Below are 9,035 nucleotides of genomic sequence, written 5' to 3'. Positions count from 1 at the left end.
CAGAGGCTGGAGATGCAAGGACAGGACTCAACTCGCTGCTGAGCTGGGAAAGACTTTGCTGCACTCCACTCCTCACTGCAGCCCCAGCCTGTGAGCCACCTGCAGAGGGATGCCTGGCTGGCAGCCCCTGCACCAAGGTGTAAGGGGACTGGCAGTCCCCACACCGTGGGGGGGCCTCACACCCCAGCATTCCCAGCACTCACTGCCTCCACGGTCTCCTTGTTGCCAGAACAGCTCGCGGCTCTGGGTCGATCCTGGCTGCAGCCCTCAGTCAACCTGCCACAGGAGATAGGCAAGAAAGAGAAAATGATGCAAAACAAGCTTCAAAGCAAGCATTGCAAAGACGCATTGCTTTTGTTGCAGCAGCCCTTTGCCTTGCTCCTTGTACCCAGCAACTCCGGGCTGGGGAGGCACGGCCCCATCCTGCTCACCTCGTCACCACAAGCAGGAGTCTGCAGCACCCACAACTCCCTCCACCAGAGGCTGAAGGCAGCTCAGGGTGCTGCCTGGGATCGGGGAGCTGAGCAGATCCATAAAAATAAAGGCAGCAACACTAGACTCACACCAGTCCCCAAAAGTAAGGCTAAGGAAGCAGGTACTGCAGGCCAACACCAAAAAAGAAGACGTGGAGCCCCCAGCAGCCTCCTGAGATGGATCGAGCAATTGGACAAAGACTGATGCATGCTAATGTGCAGTGGCACAGGCAGCAGTTCTATCTGTAAGTCCCAGCAAGGGGAAGAGGGTAAACAGGCTTCCAACTCCAAGGACACGGATGGCAAAAGCATGCAACATGAGGCAGACTGGACCCTTGTCTCTATGCAGAGCAGAAGGAAGAGCCTGCCCCTTGCCCCTGAAATCGCTCTAACCAACAGCTATGAAGCTCTGGGGAACAAGAAGAAGGAGGTGTGGAGAACTCCGCACAACCAGAAGGGAACAACCATGTGAAGACAGTCCAACCAAGGAACCAGTGCCACCAAAGAAAAGACTCATACAGCCACAGGTAAAGAATATTAAAAAGAAACACATCGTACCCTCTAAAACCTGTAGCAAGCGATGAAAAATAAGGTTGGTAGTTGTGTAGTGAAGAGAAAATGAAGTAGAAGACAAATTCTCATAGCAGTAAAAGTATTGCCAGTGGCTTGGAACAGAAGAAAAATATTGAGTAGATTATCTTGACAATCAAGTTCCTCTGTCCTGAAATCTGTACTCAGCCTGGCGCTGTGGTTTTGGTTAAACTATGAGGCAAACAAAGGAAAACAGAGATAAAAAGTGCTACGTCACTTACTAAATTCTGCATGGTAAAATGAACACAAATTATCACATAAGACTCAGCGTACTACGAATAAACTCAAACTGTGTGTATTGGTCTGGCTAAATCTCTACAAGAATGTCCCATGTCAAGTTACCTGTGCATTGCACATAGCTGATTACAGCATGTATTTAATTGTACTTAAGGTTTGCTCACATAGTGGACAACTTTATTGGACTTTCTGCTGTTGTTTTTTTACAGTCACACTGAAGTCACGTTCTGTTCCACTTTTTCTTCTTTTTCCTCTTCTTCACAATACTTTTCCATCAAGCATTCATTTGTAAAGCTTTTTCTGGAATTCACATTATCTTTTTTATCCTTTCCCTGGCATTATTTAGGGCCGTTCCTACAGTGCTTTTGAGTAGCTACCATGAGAGGTTTGCCAGTCTCTACAAAGATAGCAAGACATAAACTAATTTTAAAGTATTGCTGATCTCTGAGAAAACTTCTACAGATTAAAAAGCAACAAACAAACAAACAAACAAAACCCCCATTTGAAAACTAGAGTTTTATCTCCAAAGTTTTGTCTTTCGTCGGTGACCGTTGTTTGCACTTAACTTTTAAAAGACATCTTTGTATCTTTGTCCAGAGACATTCATTTATTTGATGTTTTACTTCGTTGGTTTACCATCCATTAAGCAGATCATTGTTTAAAAGCAAGCATTCTCCTCTGCTCGCTCATGAGCTAACCTACTTCTTTCCTGCTCTCGGTTATCAAGTTATTATGAAGTTAAGAAACCGTCTCATGCTAACTCTGAAAATGTTGACTCATCCTGGCAAAAATGACTTCCAGCACTGGTTTTGAAACCAATGCATTTTTTAACATTCAACAAACATTAAGGTGGCAGTCACAGTTTGCTTCCATCAACATCTCCCTGATTCCAAGATCAGAATATTTGGATTTAATGCTGAATGAATTCTGTGCCCTGGGTTGTATAGTGCCTACCTATGTAACTGTGTAAAATTAAGTTTAAAGCTTCACTAACAGCGCCCAACTGTACATATTACGGAAACTCGGGATTGCAGCCTAGCTTTCTTAGTTCTAAATTCCAGGCCTGCTAGAGAACAGCCTGGGGAAGTGGTATTGGGATTAGGTGAGAGGCAAGGGGCTCAGCTGAGATGCGTCTACACTAATGCACGCAGCATGGGCAACAAACAAGAAGAGTTGGAAGCCATTGTGCAGCAGGCAAACTATGACCTAGTTGCCATAAAGGAAACATGGTGGGATTGCTCCCACGATTGGAGTGCTGCAATGGATGGCTATAAACTCTTCAGGAAAGATAGGCAAGGAAGGCGGGGTGGTGGTGTGGCTCTCTATGTTAGGGAATGCTTTTACGCTACTGAGATTATGACTGGGGACGATAACGTTGAATCCCTATGGGTAAAGATCAGAGGAAGGGCTGACAAGACAGGCACCCTGGTGGGCATCTGTTATAGACCTCCAAATCAGGATGAAGAGACAGACAAGGTATTCTATAAGCAGCTGGCACAAGCTGCACAGTCGCCTGCCCTTGTCCTCATGGGGGACTTTAACTTCCCTGACGTATGCTGGGAGTACAGCACAGCACAGAGGAAGCAGTCTAGGAGGTTTCTGGAATGCGTAGAGGACAACTTCCTGATACAGCTGGTCAGAGAGCCCACGAGAGGAACTGCCCCACTAGACCTGCTGTTCACAAACAGGGAAGGTTTGGTGGGAGATGTGGAGGTTGGAGGCTGTCTTGGACAGAGTGATCATGAAATGATAGACTTTGTGAATCATGGTGGAGCCTGGAGGGGGAATAGTAAAACTGCTACCTTGGACTTCAGGAGGGCGGACTTTGAATTGTTCAAGGGACTAATAGGGGGAGTCCCCTGGCATTCAGTCTTAGCGAGTAAAGGGGTCCAAAAGAGCTGGTTGCTCTTCAAGAAGGAAGTCTTAAGGGCGCAGGAGCAGGCAGTCCCCCTGAGCTGCAAAATGAGCCGGCGGGGAAGAAGACCGGCGTGGATGAATAGGGAGCTATTCCTGAGGCTCCGGGAGAAAAAGAGAATCTACCGCCTGTGGAAAGAGGGACAGGCCACTCAAAATGAATACAAAGAAGTTGTTAGGATGTGTAGAGGTGAAATCAGAAAGGCAAAAGCCCAGCTTGAATTTAACCTAGCCGCTGGCGTGAAAAGGAATAAGAAACTCTTTTATAAATACGTTAACAGTAAGAGGAGGACAAAGGAGAATATCCACTCTTTGCTGGATGAGGCTGGGAATGTGACCACTGAGGATAAGGAAAAGGTGGAGGTTCTGAATGCCTTCTTTACATCTGTCTTTAAAAGTCAGACCAGTTATCCTCAGGATACCCCTCTCTCTGACCTGGTAATCTCGGCTGGGGAGCACACTAACCCCCCTATGATTCTGAAAGAAACAGTCAGAGATCTACTGCTCCAGCTGGACTGTCACAAGTCGATGGGGCCAGATGAGATCCACCCGAGAGTGCTGAGGGAACTGGCAGAGGTGATAGCCGAGCCACTTTCCATCATCTGTCAGCACTCCTTGTTGACTGGTGAGGTCCCAGAAGACTGGAGGCTTGCCAATGTGACTCCCATTTATAAGAAAGGTCGTAAGGAGGATCCGGGGAACTACAGGCCTGTCAGCCTGACCTCGGTGCCAGGGAAGGTTATGGAGCAGATCGTCTTGAGGGAGATCATGCGGCATGTGCAGGGTAACCGGGGGATCAGGCCTAGCCAGCATGGGTTCATGAAGGGCAGGTCCTGTTTGACCAACCTGATCTCCTTCTATGATCTAGTGACCCATCTGGTGGATGAGGGAAAGGCTGTTGATGTGGTCTACCTAGACTTCAGCAGAGCCTTTGACACTGTCTCCCACAGCATTCTCCTGCAGAAGCTGGCAGCCAGAGGCTTGGATGGATACACTCTTGGCTGGGTAAGGAGCTGGCTGGAGGGCCGGGCACAGAGAGTGGTGGTGAACGGAGTCAAATCCAGCTGGTGACCAGTCATGAGTGGTGTTCCCCAGGGGTCGGTGCTGGGGCCTGTCCTCTTCAATATCTTTATTGATGACCTCGATGAGGGCATCGAATGCACCCTCAGTAAATTCGCAGATGACACCAAATTGGCTGGAAGTGTGGATCTGCCTGGGGGTAGCGAGGCCCTACAGAGGGATCTGGACAGGCTGGAGAGCTGGGCTGAAGCCAATGGGATGAGTTTCAACAAGGCCAAATGCCGGGTCCTGCACTTCGGCCACAACAACCCCAGGCGACGCTACAGGCTTGGGGCGGTGTGGCTGGAGGACTGCGTAGAGGAAATGGACCTGGGGGTATTGATTGATGCTCGGCTGAACATGAGCCGACAGTGTGCCCAGGTGGCCAAGAAGGCCAATGGCATCCTGGCTTGCATCAGAAACAGTGTTGCAAGCAGGAGTAGAGAGGTGATTGTTCCCTTGTATTCAGCACTGGTGAGGCAGCACCTCGAGTACTGTGTCCAGTTTTGGGCCCCTCACTGCAAGAAAGATATTGAGGCCCTGGAACGTGTTCAAAGGAGGGCAACAAAGCTGGTGAGGGGTCTGGAACACAGGCCATATGAGGAGAGGCTGAAGGAGCTGGGAATGTTCAGCCTGGAGAAGAGGAGGCTCAGGGGAGACCTCATTGCTCTCTATAACTTCCTGAAGGGAGGCTGTAATGAGCTGGGGGTCGGCCTCTTCTCTCGTGTCATTAGTGATAGGACCAGGGGGAATGGCTTCAAGCTACGGCAGGGGAGATTCAGGCTGGACATGAGGAAGTATTACTTTTCAGAAAGGGTGGTCAGGCACTGGAATGGACTGCCCAGGGAGGTGGTGGAATCACCGACCCTGGGGGTGTTCAAGGAAAGGCTGGATGTTGTGTTGAGGGACGTGGTTTAGTAGGAGCTATTGGGAATAGGTGAACGGTTGGACTGGGTGATCTTTTAGGTCTTTTCCAACCTTGGTGATTCTATGATTCTATGATTCTATGAAATGTGGCAAGAATCCAAATCAGTGGTAAAACCAGCATACTATTCACACAACACAGTGATATTCATCATCTGAAGAAGCAGCCATTTAAACAACAACAACACAAGCTTACACATAAAATAATGCTAAAATATAGATTTCTTAAAATTAGTATTTCATACCCAAGAGAAAATACATCGCTTCAAAAAACAGTATCCAGACAAATTACACTAACTCATTTATTTCTTCCTGCTAGGTGCACGAATCATACAGCACGAATACCACTTACCCATCACCTTCTCTAACTTTCTCTTCTACTTCTGTATCTATCTCCATATTACAGCTAGACTAGAAATGGTTCAACGAACAGTCACACAACAGAGCCAAGGCTTCTCTTCGTCTTCATTTCACCTACACAAATCCAACACCTCAAAGATCTCTTTCTTACAATGTTCTCTTCAATTTAAGACTGATTTACTGAGTGTGATTCTTGTTAGTGGCTTTTAGGAGCAGATGAGACAGACTGCAGAAAGGTTGTTGTGCAGACCGTTCCGTATTGCAGCAAAGGAAAGAACTCAGTGATCCCAAGATCCCTTCATCCCATGTGCTAGCCTTTTACAGAAGTTAACAACGACATGAGATGTAAAAGATGACTTGGACAACTTGGAGTAAGTCTTGTTGCCATGTCATATCAATGTCAGCTTTTACAATCAATTGCAAATTAGATAGGATTAAGGAAAACAATAGTCATTATTCTAACCCATATTTTACATGCTTTTCTACCTGTTATCGTTTTAGCATAAATCATTGAAGAGATTATGATGATCCATATTGCAAAAACGTTTAAAATACATTTGGACACAGATGTACATTGCAGCCTATCAGACAGCAACAGATGATCTAAGTCATCAAATGTATTCTGAGAGCTATGTTAAAAGACCAGAGAGCTGCCTCTAAATAATTCAAATTTGACTATGCAAGAACTCTATCCCAAGCAAGCATCAGTGTTATAACCACGTCAGTAATTGTTGGCCAGCAGTGTGTGGCTGCTGAATAAGAGACTTGGTCCTCCCAGAATTGGTATTCAGTTCTGTCATCTCAAGTTCCTTTGGGTCCTTTTAGGAATATCAGTGCTCTCACCTCTAGTTTTGCATTCAGATGTGGAGTCCTCAGAACAGGAGAGACAAAGGAGGGCCGCAAAAATGATCCGAGGGATTGAACACCCCCTGTAAAGATGGGCTGAAAGAGCCGTGGCTGTTCATCCTGGAGAAGAGAAGGCTCTGAGGTGACCTGATAGTGGCCTTTCAGTATCTAAAGGGCATATCTGTAGGAAAGAAGGAGACAGACTCTTTAAGAAAAGCCTGTGGTGATAGGACAAGGGGAAATGGTTTTGAACTAAAAGAGGGGAGAATTAGATTGGATATAAGGAAGAAGTTTTTGACAGTGAGGGTGCTGAGGCAGTGGAACACGTTGCCTAGAGATGTGGCTGATGCCCCTTCCCTGGAGACTTTCCAGGCAAGGCTGGATCAAGCCCTGGGCAACCTGATTTAGCTCTGCATTGTCCCTGTTCGCTGCAGGGGAGTTGGCCTAGATGATCTTTAATGATCCCTCCTAACTCAAATGATTCTATGATCAGGGCAAAAAGGAAAGGTTTTTGCATGTTGTATTGATACAATTTCACCTTATCAGTCACTTCTATGATTTTTAAAGTTCCCTCTTAATTTATAGCATATTATCAAATCCTGAAGTATAATATTGTTCAGCCAATTCTATCTTCTTCTACTGGCTGCTCCACTACTTTTTCACACCTAAATTACAGATTTTTTTTCCAGGGTTCCAACATTCTCAAACCCTGCGCTTCTTTCCCTTATTTAAAGGTGATCTTTGTTAACTTACAAGTTTTACAACATTTGAATCTCCAAGCAGTAATTCACTTTTGGCTCTGAAAGTAAAATAACAAGGTGGACTTTGGGAATTCCATCAAAATCCAGCTCACCTGCATCATCATCATCATCATTCTGCATCTACAGAATCCTACTTTACACAACTGCCTGTGTAAATATATGCTTTCTGCTCATGTCTTTCCCTCAGTGAAATAGAATCATAGAATCATAAAGATTGGAAAAGATCTCTAAGATCATCTGGTCCAACCGTCCCCCCTACCACCAACATTGCCCGCTAACCCGGCTTGCACTGGTAGCGGGGGTTGCCATAAGCCAGGTTCAAGACTGTGCGCTTGGATTTGTTGAATCTCTCAGGTTCACCCTGGGTCCACTTCTAGCACCTGTCTAGATCTGTCTGGATGATGTCTCGTCCCTTGGGCATGTTGATTGCACCAGGCAGCTTTGTGTCATCTGCCAAGCTTGCCAAGGGTGCATTCCATCCCACCGCTGGTGTCATTTATTAAGATGTTAAAGAACACTGGTCCCAGTGCTGACTCTTGAGAGGCACCACTCATCACCAATATCTGTCTGAACATTGAACCACTGACCACTACTCTCTGGGTATGATCTTATAACTACTTCTTCATCCATCATGCAGTCCACCCGTCAAATCCATATCTTTCTGACTTGGAGAGAAGTATATTCGGGAAGGATCGTGTCAAATGCCTTACTAAAGCGCAGACAGATGACATCAGTTGCTCTTCCCTTGTCCACCAACACAGTCACGCCATCATAAAAAGCAACAAGTTTGGTCAGGCAGGACCTGCCCTTGGTAAAGCCATGCTGGTTGTTCCACCTCTGTTAGTGCAGATATACCCAGGAAATGAGCTGTTAGCTGAAGGAGCGGAGGATGACCATGCCAAGAGAGTCCCGCTCTCCCGTTGACTCACTGTTTCACCATGACATGAATCACCATGTCTGGAGAATCATTCTGTTAACGTTTTTGAAGGTGTTTAAGGACTAGAGATCAGAATTGGAGGAAGGTATGGCAAAGTGTTAGAGACGGAGAGTGACAAAGGATAAGTCATTTTTGTACTGCAACTCCTGTGTACAGTGCAGCAGCAGAGAGATCCTCAATGTTGCTTGATCTTTGCATGACCCAGGTTGAGTGACCATGTCAATCCTGCTAAGCTCCTGACCTCATCACTCTGTCAGCTCAGTTTTCCTTCTTTTCCATTTTGAACCTTTCTTGCTTGCTTGCTTGCTTGCTTGCTTTCTCACTTGCTTGCTCTTTCTTTGTCTCTTTTGTTTGTTCTTGTCCCTCACCTCCTTTTCTGCTAAAGGTTTTCTTCTGATCTTGCCACATCTCATAGTTTCCAATCCCTTAGAAGAGAAAACCTTGCTTTCAGGACAGGAGCTTCTCACCTCTACGTATTGCTGTGCAATGTTGAGAGAGGAGTGAAGCTCTTCTAAAACATACCACAGCACTGACTGAACGGTATCTAGGACATAAACATTTACTGGTAGCCCTCCTGCTAGCCTGATCAGAGCCTATAGTAACATAAAAAAGCAAATGCCATCTATCATAATCACTCAGAATTTAGTGCCAGACTACATGGAGAATCCTGTCAACATTTCTTGATAAATCAGGATAATCTTCACAAATCTTCTCCACTTGTTGCTTGCCTCCTAGATCCAATTTTATTATTTTTCCTCATACAGAGAGGTTAGAATTTTCCCTTAATGGTCCTCTGTCTGGATCTTCCTAATCAGTTCACAGTCTAAAACTGCATGAGGTATCTAAAAGAGCATGGCTTGACATAACATTGACTGTATTTGTAGAATTCATTTAAGTGAAAGTTTGCAATTTTTTTTTCATTTTTCATGTATT

The sequence above is a fragment of the Centrocercus urophasianus genome, unplaced genomic scaffold (genome assembly GCF_019232065.1).
Source record: "Centrocercus urophasianus isolate 14NV4802_14NV808 unplaced genomic scaffold, USGS_Curo_1.0 seq_12, whole genome shotgun sequence".
Classification (NCBI taxonomy): Eukaryota; Metazoa; Chordata; class Aves; order Galliformes; family Phasianidae; genus Centrocercus; species Centrocercus urophasianus.
The sequence above is the reverse complement of the archived record's forward strand: the minus strand, read 5'-3'. Positions refer to the sequence as shown.